We start from the raw sequence: 12,588 nt of genomic DNA on the forward strand, positions 1-12,588 counted from the left end.
AGCTACAAGTAAAAGAATGAAATTAGAACACTTCCTAATGTGCATACACATAGGAATACCATACACAAAGATAAACTCAAAATGGATTAAAGATCTAAATGTAAGACCAGACATTATAAAATTCTTAGAGGAAAACATAGGGAGAACACTCGATGACATAAATTAAAGCAAGATTGTCTATGGTCCACCTCCTAGAGTAATGGAAATAAAAACAAAAGTAAAATGGGGACCTGATTAAGCTTAAAAGCTTTTGCACAGCAAAGGAAACTATAAGCAAGGTGAAAAGACAGCCTTCAGAATGGAAGAAAAGAATAGCAAATGAAACAACTGACAAAGGATTAATCTCCAAAATATATAAGCAGCCCATACAACTCAATGACAGAAAAACAAACAACCCAATCAAAAAGTGGAAAAAGGCCTAAACAGACATTTCTCCAAAGAAGACATACAGATGGCTTACAAACACATGAAAAGATGCTCAACATAGCTCATTATTAGAGAAATGCAAATCAAAACAACAATGAGATCACCTCACACCGGTCAGAATGGCCATCATCAAAAAGTCTACAAACAATAAATGCTGGAGAGGGTGTGAAGAAAAGGGAATGCTCTTGAACTGTTGGTGGGAATGTAAATTGATATAGCCACTATGGAAGACGGTATGGAGATTCCTTAAAAAACCAGGAATAAAACCACCATATGACCCAGCAATCCCACTCCTAGGCATATACCCTGAGGAAATCAAAATTGAAAAAGTCACATGTATCCCATCATTCATTGCAGCACTAATCACAATAGCTAGAACATGGAAGCAACCTAGATGTCCATTGACAGATGAATGGATAAAGAAGTTGTAGTACATATACACAATGGAATATTACTCAGCCATAAAAAGGACTGCATTTGAATCAGTTCTGATGAGGTGGATGAACCTAGAACCTGTTACACAGAGTGAAGTGAGTCAGAAAGAGAAAGATAAATATCATGTTCTCATGCATATATATGGAATCTAGAAAAATGTTACTGAAGAATTTATTTGCAGGACAGCATTGGAGAAACAGATATAGTAGATAGACTTATGGACATGGGGAGAGGAGAGGAGAGGGTGAGATATATGGAGAGAGTAAAGTGGAAACTTACATCACCATATGTAAAATAGATAGCCAGTGGGAATTTGCTGTATGTCTTAGGAAACTCAAACAGGGGCTCTGTATCAACCTAGAGAGGTGGGATGGGGAAGGAGATGGGAGGGAGGTTCAAAAGGGATGGGGTATATGTATATTTATGGCTGATTCATGTTGAGGTTAGACAGAAAACAACAAAATTCTGTAAAGCAATTATCCTTTAATTAAAAAATAAATTAATTAAAAAAGAAAATAATTGGAAAAAAAGCATACACCAATTTCATATCTCAAACATTTCTGATAGGGTAATTCTCCTCTCCACACACAAAGATATTTATTTCAGCCTAGGTTAACAGGAGAAAACTGGAAACAACCTAAAATATCCATTAGAAAAAAAAAATGTAGTTTGAAAAAATGCAGGAAAACCTACACATAATGATGTGTAAATATTTCCATGATATATTGTTGAATAAAAAAGTGATGTAAAGATAAAAAAGAATGAAGTTAGAACTCTATATACTGGCAGGGAGAGATCTCCAGGGTATGTTACATGAGAAAAAAATACAGTCTTATTCCATGAAATTTAAATTTAAGATGGCACTGTTTGTGTGCATGTGTGTGTGTATGAATACAGATGGAAACACATATGTTCACAGTGGTTACCCCTAGGAGGGGACCAGATCAAGTGAGGGCCATTAAGGGAGGCTTCCTGAGTTAGGGTATATGTTTCTTTCTTTTTTTAAATTACTTTTTATTGGAGTATAGTTGATTTACAATGCTGTGTTAGTTTCTGCTATTCAGCAAAGTGACTCAGTTATATATGCTTCTATATCCACTCTTTTTAGATTCTCTTCCCATATAGGTCATTACAGAGTACTGAGTAGAGTTCCCTGTGCTATACACTAGGTTCTCATTAGTTATCTATGTTATATAGATAGCTATATATGTGTATTTATGTATAATGAGATATATATCTCATTATATATCTGTGTCTATGTAGTAGTGTGTATATGTCAATCCCAATCTCCCAATTTATCCTCCTGCACTTCTCTCTTGGTAACCATAAGTTTGTTTTCTACATCTGTATGTTTCTTATCATTAGACTTTCTACAAATGCCGTGCATTATTTTGTAATCTTAAAAACCAAAATAATGATTGAAATGGACATACTTTCTGTTTAGAAAAGACTCATTTTAAGAACAGATTGTCAACCCAACATTGTAAATCAACTATCGGAGAGAGAGTGATAGTGTTGGTCATTCAATTGTGTCTGACTCTCTGCGACCTTGTAGACTATAACCTGCCAGGCTCCTCTGTCCATGGGATTTCCCAGGCAAGAATACTGGAATGGGTAGCCATTCCCTTCTCAAGAAGATCTTCCTGACTCAGGGATCAAACCTGGGTCTCCTGCATTGTAGGCAGATTCTTTACCATCTGAGCCACCAGAGAAGCCCCAAATCAACTATCATTTGAAAAAAATAGTTTTAATTCCAAATCTCCAAAAAGAGAGAGAGAAGAGATTGCCTTTGGAGATTAGGTGACACATTCAAAATATATTAGTATTGCCAAAATGTACTATTTTGGGATACTGCCTGGAGATGGTCAAAGGAAATTATAAAATTCTCAGAGAATAAAATTAGCTTCTAAATACATTGGCTTGTTCCATGAACAGAGAAAAGCATTGTCAGCCAAGACAGAAGTAGGCCACAAATACGTTTGACTCTGAATGAGTAGGAAGAACAATACATGTGGATAAGCAGTCCAAGATGGAAGGAGGTGGGGGGCAGTTGTGCTGGCTGGGCAGAGGAACTGTATACCACAGAAACTCAGAAGTTCCAGAAAGCCAGGCCTGGGGAAAGACGGCGATAGAACCGACACAGGACTGGAATCCCCTGGTGCCACATTTATCAGAATTGCCTGGTACCATGTTTCTCAGGAGGGCTGATCACACAGCCGAACACTCCTTAGACCCCTCTCACAGAAAAAGGCAAAGAGGTGAGTTGATACCAGTTTGTTTCTGCCCTTCTGTTTATCCCAAGATCATAATCACCTCCAACGCCTCCCTGCTTTTCCTCTGAGTAAACATAGTATGGGTGGCATTGTGATGAGTTTATGTAGATTTGACCTGGTTTGCCATGCCAAGGCTGCTTGTGTCATGTTGGAAGGCAGTTCAGACACAGTCAATGTCTCATGACATTGATATGTCTTCTCCTCTTCATTTTGCAGTTCTCTTCTTGGATTTCTTTCCCTTTTGATTCTATCTCTGGTCAGGAAACTGCTAGTGAAGGGCATTAGCTGCCTGTATTGGGTGTAGATGGCTCCCCAAGTGGCTTAGTGGTGAAGAATCGCCCTTCAGTGCAGGAGATCCAGGTTCGGTCAGGAAGATCTCCAGGAGAAGGGAACAGTTACCCTCTCCAGTATTCTTGTCTGGAGAATTCCATGGACAGAGGAGCCTGGCAGGCTACAGTCCATGGGGTCACAAAGAGTTGGCATGACTGAGCAACTGAAGTTGCATGCAGCTCTTTCCTAAAGCAATCTGCCCCAGACTAGTCTGTGCTCTGCTGGCTCTCTCAAATCAAGCTGCCCCTACTGCCTGAAAAGTGGGGGTACTTCTCATCCTCTCTGAATTTTACTCATGTTTTGCCCTGGGATGCTGACCCTTCTGGGGTGACAGTTGGATAATTCTAGAATGGATAGCCCCAGAGGAGGAGATGCTCAAGGGCATAGGAATGCTAGCACAGTGCAGAAGGGGGCAGTGCCTCTTTATCCAGGTGCCTGACTCCTGATAATGCTTCCTGCCTTCTCTACCTTAGTGCTAGAATTTAGAAGTGAGGTTTTGTTTTTTTAATTTCAGTTTCATATTGGAGTATAGTTGGTTAACAATGTTGTGTTAGTTTCAGGTGTACAGCAAAGTGATTCAGTTACACATATAAAAGTGTCTATTTTTATTCAAATCCTTTCCCATTTAAGTTATTACAGAATATGGAGCAGAGTTCCTTGTGCTATATATCAGGCCCTTGTTGGTTATCTGTTTCAAATATAATGGTGTGTACTTGTCAACTCCAAACTCCCAAGCTATCCCTCCCGCTATCTTTTTCCTTCTGGTAAGCGTAAGTTCAGTCTCTGAGTCTGTGAGTTGGTTTCTGTTTTTTAAAATAAGTTCATTTTTGTATATATATATTTTTAGATTCTGCATATAAGTAATATCATATGATATTTGTCTTTCTTTGTCTGACTTCACTTAGGATGACAATTGCCATTATCATCTATCATCATAATTTCCATTATCATCCTAAGTGAAGGAAGTCCCTTCAAGGGACTCCAATAGTCATGTATAGATGTGAGAGATGGACCTTAAAGAAGGCTTGGTTTTAAACTGTGGTGCTGGAGAAGACTCTTGAGAGTCTTCTGATACTTGAAAGTCAGCAGGGAGACCTAACCAGTTAATCCTAAAGGAAATCAACCCTAAATATTTATTGGAAGGACTGATGCTGAAGCTCCAATACTTTGGCCCCCTGATATGAAGAGCTGACTCACTGGAAAAGACCCTGATGTTGGGAAAGACTGAGGGCATGAGGAGAAGGGAGTGACAGAGGATAAGGCAGTTGGATGGCATTACTAATGGACATGAGTTTGAGCAAACTCTGGGAGATAGTGAAGGACAGGAAAGCCTGGGTGCTGCAGTCCATGGGGTCGCAAAGAGTCAGACATGACTTAGTGACTGAACAGCAATGTCCAGGTCCATCTGTGTTGCTGCAAATGGCATGCTTTTATTTTTTAATGGTTTAATAATATTCCACTTTATATATGTACCACATATTCTCTATCCATTCCTCTGCAGATGGGCGTTTAAGTTGCTTCCATGTCTTAGCTCTGGTAAATAGTGCTGCAATGAACATTGAGGTGTGTGTATCATTTTGGACAGTTTTTCTCTAGATATATGCCCAGGAGTGAGTCTGAATGATCGTAGCTCTATTTTTAGTTTTTTGAGGAAACTCCATACTGTTTTCCATAGTGGCCACACTGACTTATGTTCCCACCAACAGTGTAGGAGTGTTCCCTTTTCTCCACACCCTCTCTAGCATTTATTGTTTATAGATTTTTTTGATGCCCATTCTGATTGAAGTGAGGTGATATCTCATTGTGGTTTTGAGTTGCATTTCTTCAGTGATTAGCAATGTTGAACATCTTTTCATGTGCCTCTTGGCCATCTGTATGTCTTCCTTGGGGAAATATCTATTTAGGTCTACTGCCCATTTACCTGAATGGTAACCTTGCCAGGGAGAGTATTCTTGGTTGTAGGTTTTTCCCTTTCTTCACTTTATTATTATTATTTTTTTCTTTCATCACTTTAAATATTACGTGTCACTCCCTTCTGGCCTGCAGATTTTTGCTGAAAAGTCAGCTGATAGTCTTATGGAAGTTCCCTTATATGAAACTCATTTTTCCCTTGCTGATTTTAACATCCTGTCTTTATTTTAAATTTTTGCCATTTTAATTACAATGTGTCTTGTTGTGGTCTTCTTTGGGACTCTTTGTGCTTCTTGGACCTGGGTGTCTGTTTTCTTTTCTTTCCCAGGTTAGAGAAGTTTTCACCTATTATGTCTTCAAATATGTTCTTGGCCTCTTTCTCTCTCTCCTCTCCTTCTGGAATCTCTGCAATGTGCATCTTAGTATGCATGACGTTGTCGCAGAGGTCTTTTAAATTGTTGTTGTTTCTTTTTATTCTTTTCTATCTTTTCAGTTCAACGTGAGTGATTTCCACTACTCCATCTTCCAGTTCGTCGATCCCTTCCTCTGTACCATCCAATCACTACTGATTCCTTCCGGTGCATTTTTCGTTTTGGTTATTGTATTCTTCATCGTTGGTTCCTCTATTTTATAACTCTTTGTTAGAAGCATAACTTCTCACTCTGCTCATCCCTTGTTCTCAGGAGTTCTTTGAGCACCTTTACTATCATTGCCTTGAACTGTTTGTCAGGTAGGCTGTTTACTCCATTTAGTTCTTCTGTGATTTTATCTTGTCCCTTCTCTTGGAACATATTCCTCTGTTGCCTCCTTTTGCCTAATTCTCTGTATTTGGTAAGTTGGTTATCTTGATCTTGAAGAAGTGGCTGTATGTAGATGTCCTTTGGGGCCCAGTGGTGCATTTCCCTCTGGTCATCAGAGCTATATGCTCTTGGGGTGTCCTCTGTATGGGCTGTGTGGACCCTTCTGTTGTGACAGGCTGACTACTGTGAACATGCTGGTAGGTGCTGGTGTTGGTCTGGTTAGTTGTCAGGTCCTGACTAGTGCAGAGGCCACTGGTCCACCAGTGGGTGGGACTGGATCACTTGCTATGAAGCCTGCGTCATCCTGGGGCTAGTGCTGGTCTATTGGCTGGTGAAGCCAGGTCCCAGAGTGACTGACTGTGGGGCAAGGGGTCCTGAAGCTAGTGTTGGACTGCTAATGGGTGGGCTGGGTCCAGACATAGCTGGCTGCTGTAGTCCCGGGCCAATGCTCACCCACTGATAGGTGAGGCTGGATCCTGGGGCCTCTGGCTGAGGGGCCCAAGAGGTCCCTGAGCTACTGTCAAGCTGCTGGCAGGTGGGACCTGTCCTGGCAGTAATGAGCTAGAGGAAGGATTCCAACATTGTGCTTGCTCGCTTCCATGTCCTTGTGGTAGAATGAGCTCTGCTGCCACAATTTGTTTCCCCAGTGGGAGTTGCAGTTGCCCCCTGCCTGTCCAGGAGGCTCTCCAGGATCAACAAGTGAATCTGATTCAGGCTCCTTTCAACTGACTGCTTCTGCCCTGGGTCCTGGAGCATCTGAAATTTTATATTTGCCCTTTAAGAGTGGAGTCTATTTCCCAAACCCTTTGGCTGTCCCAGAAGTAAGCCCTGCTGGTCTTCAAATCCAAACATGCCAGGGGCTTATCTCGGTACAGGACCCTAGATCTGGGGAGTCTGATGCAGGCAGGACTCTGACCTCTTGCTCTATAGGGAGAACCTCCGCAACTGTAATTATAATTTAAATTACACTGCATGTCCACCACTCCTACCCATCTCCTTGTGGTTCCTTCTTTATGTCTTTAGTTGTAGATCTTTTCTGCTAGTCTTCAGGTTGGGCTCCTGATGGTTGCTCTGTAAATAGCTGTAATTTTGGTGTACCCGTGGGAGGAAGTGAGATCCTCCTCTCATCCTCCTCCCAGTGTAAGGAGGGTCTTACTACTGTGCCATCTTGACCACTTCTCAAGATAAATAATTTAAAAAGTTTTTATTGTTATTGAGTTGCTTAGTCATGTCTGACTCTTTAGGACTCTATGGACTGTTGCCCAGCAGGCTTCTCTGTCCATGGGCTTCTCCAGGCAAGAATACTGGAGTAGGTTGCTGTACTCTCCTCCAGGGGATCTTCCTGACCCAGGGATCGAACCTGAGTTTCCTGTGTCCTGCCTTGAAAGGCAGATTCTTTACCACTGAGCCAAATGGGAAGACTTTAAAAGTGTTAGGGGTTGTTCAAACAAGTCTGAAGACCATTGACTTATACCAGTCTTTCTTTCTTAACATTTTAGTATTATCAAAACCAGCAATACTTATCTTTGGTGCTAAAGGTCAGAATGGTGGTTACCTAACTGGAGTAACAACAGAAATGGCTCGAAGGGGATTCTAGAGGGCCCTCTATTGTCCACAACATTATAATCTGGATGGAGGTCACACAGGCGCATTCACTATGAAAATATGTGTTAAGCTATATGCACTGGCTGTACCTTGCTGAATAGATGTTCTATTTCAAGAAAAGGTTTACTTAGAAAAAAAAAAATTGTGATTCTTTCACCCAACTAAAACCATGGCAACTCTTTTATGTTATATATTCATTCTCTTTTTATTGTTGCTGATAATGGTGACAATGTTCAGGTGAATATTTTGTCACTTATCAGGGGTCCCCCACCTCCGGGATCTAATGCCTGATGATCTGAGGTGGAGGTGACCTGATGATAATAGAAATAAAGTAAATGTAATGTGCCTGAATCCACCTGAAATCACCCCCTGTCTCTGGTCTGTGGAAAAATTGTCTTCCGCAAAACCGGTCCCTGGTGCCAAAAAGGTTGGGGACCACTGAGCAGCTTTTAGACTTTAGCCTGTGGAGAAGACGCGGCTTGGTGTTATTCTTTACCAGGTTCTGTCTTGTTAAGGATTTATAATCTGCAGTGTTTTTGGCTGATGAAATCTCTGAGAAGCAGGTAGAACTCCAAATCTCATCATATGTCACAAGCTTTCACGTGTGCCTGGTTTCTTGCAGTATTTCTTATTTATGGCAGGACTGAGGCAGGGTTTGAAATGCCAGGTGCACAGGAGGATTTTTTTTCATCAAATTGCAAAACCCGGTGCTTGGCAGGGACCCTGTGAACCTTCCCTGTGGGTCCACCCACTGGCTTCCAGAGGTGCACAGACGGCGCCCCCATGCAGGGGCACTAGGGAGCCCCAGCTGATCATGTGATGTCTCTAATTGCACCCACACTCAGGGTACATGACCACCCCACACCCAGGCTTTCACCACCCCCTACCCCATGTCATTCCATCCACCACACCCATTCCCACCATCTCCCAGGTACACCCCTCACACATAGAACCTCAAGTTCCAAGACAGGCAATCATTTCACCTTTAGGCTTCATTGACTCCTTGAAAGTTTATCAGTAGAGTCACATGTTCTTCAAGAATGTCATTCACAGGCAGCTTCCATGTTATCCAGTTCGTACTTGTGGGTTTTACACATCGGCTGCCACAATTTTGTCTCTACCATGTGAAAAATGACAATAAAATGTGGAGAAGCACCCCTTTAGGTTTACTAGGTGGAGAGCTCTGTCTCCCAGAGTGGGGACATCCTAGCTCCTGTGAGGACCAGCTGTTGATGGTGAACCTGACTTCTCTCCCACCCTCAGGGGCCTTCCTTTATCCTATCTCTGTTCCCAGGCACTGGCCGCTTCTAGGTACACTAGGAGTCCACCTGACCTCTGCCGCAATATGGCTGTTCCCGAGGAGGGGGTTTCCAGGGTGCACGGGAAGGAGAGGGAGCAGACCAGTGGGCACAAGTGGCCCTGGACCCCGGCTCCATAGAAACAGAGGAGGAAACGGACTTCTTCCTGTGGTTTGTGGACAGAGACTGACATTGTGTGGCAACAGCACAGATCACCACGTGTTTGTTAATCTGTTTCCTTGGTCTGGACCAGTTCAAGGATGTCAGCCTATATGGTGGAAACTGCAGTGAAATTAGGTAGCAGAAAAGTCCGCAGGTGATGTTATCCAGTTTTCACCTGGGTTTATAGGATGTTGGGCTTCCCTGGTGGCTCACACGGTAAAGAATCTGCCTGTAATGTGGAGATCCAGGTTTGATCCCTGGGTGGGGAAGATCCACTGGAGAAGAGAATGGCTACCCACTCCAGTATTCTTGTCTGGGAAATCCCATGACAGAGGAGTCTGGCGGGATACAGTCCATGGGGTCACAAAGAGTTGGACGTGACTGAGCGACTAACGCACTAGCTGGGAAGGATGTTGGAAATCAGTTAAATCCATAAGTTTTTGACTTGTGCTTTTGCAGATATGACTTAGGGGCTGTGGGCCCCTCACCATCCACTCAGCAAGGTCAGATATGCATTGTATTCATTCAGGAACAGTAAGCGGTTTTGAATTTGGGCCTTGAAGTCAGAAGGGCCGCAGCCAGGCTGAGAACCCTGTCCACCCCTCCGTGGCAGTGTGATGCTAGGTGAACTGCTGCTGAACCTATTGGAGCTTCAGTTTTCTTCTCTGTAAGGCGAGCATCATAACACACACCTGTCCTGGTTGTTGTAAGAAGTAAATAATGATAATGAGAGATATTCAAAGCTAACACTCGTGGAATGCTTGCAACTTGAGTGTTTGTCTAAGATCTTTCCGTGTATTAACTTGTGTTACAGACAGGACACCTGCAGCCTAAGAGGGTGACTTGCCCAGAGTTACAGTTGCAATCGGTGGCACCAGGGCCAGACTCCACACAGGGCCGCCATCTTGACGACAGTGTCTGCCTCTCGTTGTGGGTAATAAACTATGGAGAGCTGGAATTAACTGAGCCTTAACTGTGTGCTAGGCACTGTGCTCAGAACTCTCCATACATTTTTGCAATGGAGTTCTTCCAGCAGTGTTTGGAGATGTGCTGTGTTACTACTCTCGTCTTTGTTGTTGTTGTAGTCTCCCAGTCGTGTCCAGCTCTTTGTGACTCCCTGGACTGTAACCTGCCAGGCTCCCCTGTTCCTAGGATTTCCCAGGCAACAATACTGGAGCAGGTCGCAAGGCCCTCCTTCAGGGGAACTTTCTGACTCAGGGATCAAACCCGAGTCACCTGCATTGCAGGTGGGTTCTTAACCCTCAGAGTCTCTTATTTTCTTTTTCTCATCAAGTCTTAATTGTGAGTCAAAAGTATATTCAGTAATTTGACAAATATTTGGATCTCAATAAAGATTAATTATAAGAATGAGCCCTGACTAGAGATTTTTTTTTGAGGATTGGAACGGATCCAGATAGTTTAGTCATTAACTTCCTCTGGTTTTTAGAAATGGGAAACTCCGTCTTTCAGAAGTCACACTGAAGTCATTTTTATCTCAATCCGCTGTTATTTTTAGATAGTTCTTTATTATGTTAAGTCAAAATCTACCTCCTTTCCAATATGAAGGAGAATAAATGGCTACTTTAAAAAATGAAGTTATGCAAAAGAAAATGCTCTCATTTTCCAAACCCATGGAGGAGTCTAGCCATCTATTTTAGAGTATCAAAACTTCTATCTCTTCAGCCTGTAAATTTTCTCGAGCACTTAATGTGCTGTGCTAAATCACTTCAGTCATGCCTGACTCTTTGCGACCCCATGGTCTGTAGCCCACCAGGCTCCTCTGTCTGTGGGATTCTCCAGGCAAGAATACTGGAGAGGGTTGCCACGTCCCCCTCCATGGGATCTTTCCCACCCAGGGATCAAACTCATGTCTCCTATTTCTCATGTATTGACAGGTGGGTTCTTTACCACTGGTGCCACCTGGGAAGCCCCAAGCATTTAATTTAAAAATGGCTGAACTGAATTCATAATTAACACTGTTTTCATATATATATATTTAACATTTTAACATAACTATTTTTATTGCCTTGGATTAGGAAAACTTTTCTTCCTTGATGGCTCATACCTGCATAGCACAAAGACAGAAATATAGATCAATGAAACAAAATAGAAAGCCCAGAGATGAATCCATGCACCTACGGACACCTTATCTTCGACAAAGGAGGCAAAAATATGCAATGGAGAAAAGACAATCTCTTTAACAAGTGATGCTGGGTAAATTGGTCAACCACCTGTAAAAGAATGAAACTAGAACACTTTCTAACACCATACACAAAAATAAACTCAAAATGGCTTAAAGATCTAAATGTAAGACCGGAAACTATAAAACTCCTAGAGGGAAAAATAGGCAGAATGCTCTCTGACGAAAATCACAGCAAGATCCTTTATGACCCATCTTCCAGAGTAATGGAGATAAAAGCAGAAATAAACAAATGGGACCTAATTAAACTTAAAAGCTTTTGCATAATGAAGGAAACTATAAGTAAGGTGAAAAGACAGCCTTCAGAATGGGAGAAAATAATAGCATATGTAGCAACTGACAAATAATTAATATAAAAAATATACAAGCAGCTCAATACTAGAAAAATAAATGACCCAATCCAAAAATGGGCCAAAGAACTAAATAGACATTTCTCCAAAGAAGACATACAGATGGCTAACAAACACATGAAAGGATGCTCAGCATTGCTCATTATCAGAGAAATGCAAATCAAAACCACAGTGAGGTACCATCTCACACCAGTCAGAATGGCCACTATCAAAAAGTCTACAAACAATAAATGCTGGAGAGGGTGTGCAGAAAAGAGAACGCTCTTGCACGGTTGGTGGGAATGCAAACTAGTACAGCCACTGTGGAGAAGAGTGTGGAGATTCCTTAACAAACTAGAAAGAGAACTGCCATACGACCCAGGAATCCCACTGCTGGGCATACAGACCGAGGAAATCAAAATTTAAAGAGACACATGTACTCCAATGTTCATCACAGCACTGTTTCAATAAACAACTTAGATGTCCATCGGTAGATGAATGGATTAGAAAGCTGTGGTACATATACACAATGCAACATTACTCAGCCATTAAAAAGAACACACTTGAATCAGTTCTAATGAGGTGGATGAAATTGGAGCCTATTATACAGAGTGAAGTAAGTCAGAAAGAAAAACACCAATACAGTATACTAACCCAAAGAAATGTAATGCCAAAGAATGCTCAAACTACCACACAATTGCACTCATCTCACATGCTAGTGAAGTAATGCTCAAAATTCTCCAAGCCAGGCTTCACCAATACGTGAACTGTGAACTTCCAGATGTTCAAGCTGGTTTTAGATAAGGCAGAGGAAACAGA

This window comes from Capricornis sumatraensis, chromosome 11, assembly GCF_032405125.1.
Source record: "Capricornis sumatraensis isolate serow.1 chromosome 11, serow.2, whole genome shotgun sequence".
In the NCBI taxonomy this organism is placed as follows: domain Eukaryota; kingdom Metazoa; phylum Chordata; class Mammalia; order Artiodactyla; family Bovidae; genus Capricornis; species Capricornis sumatraensis.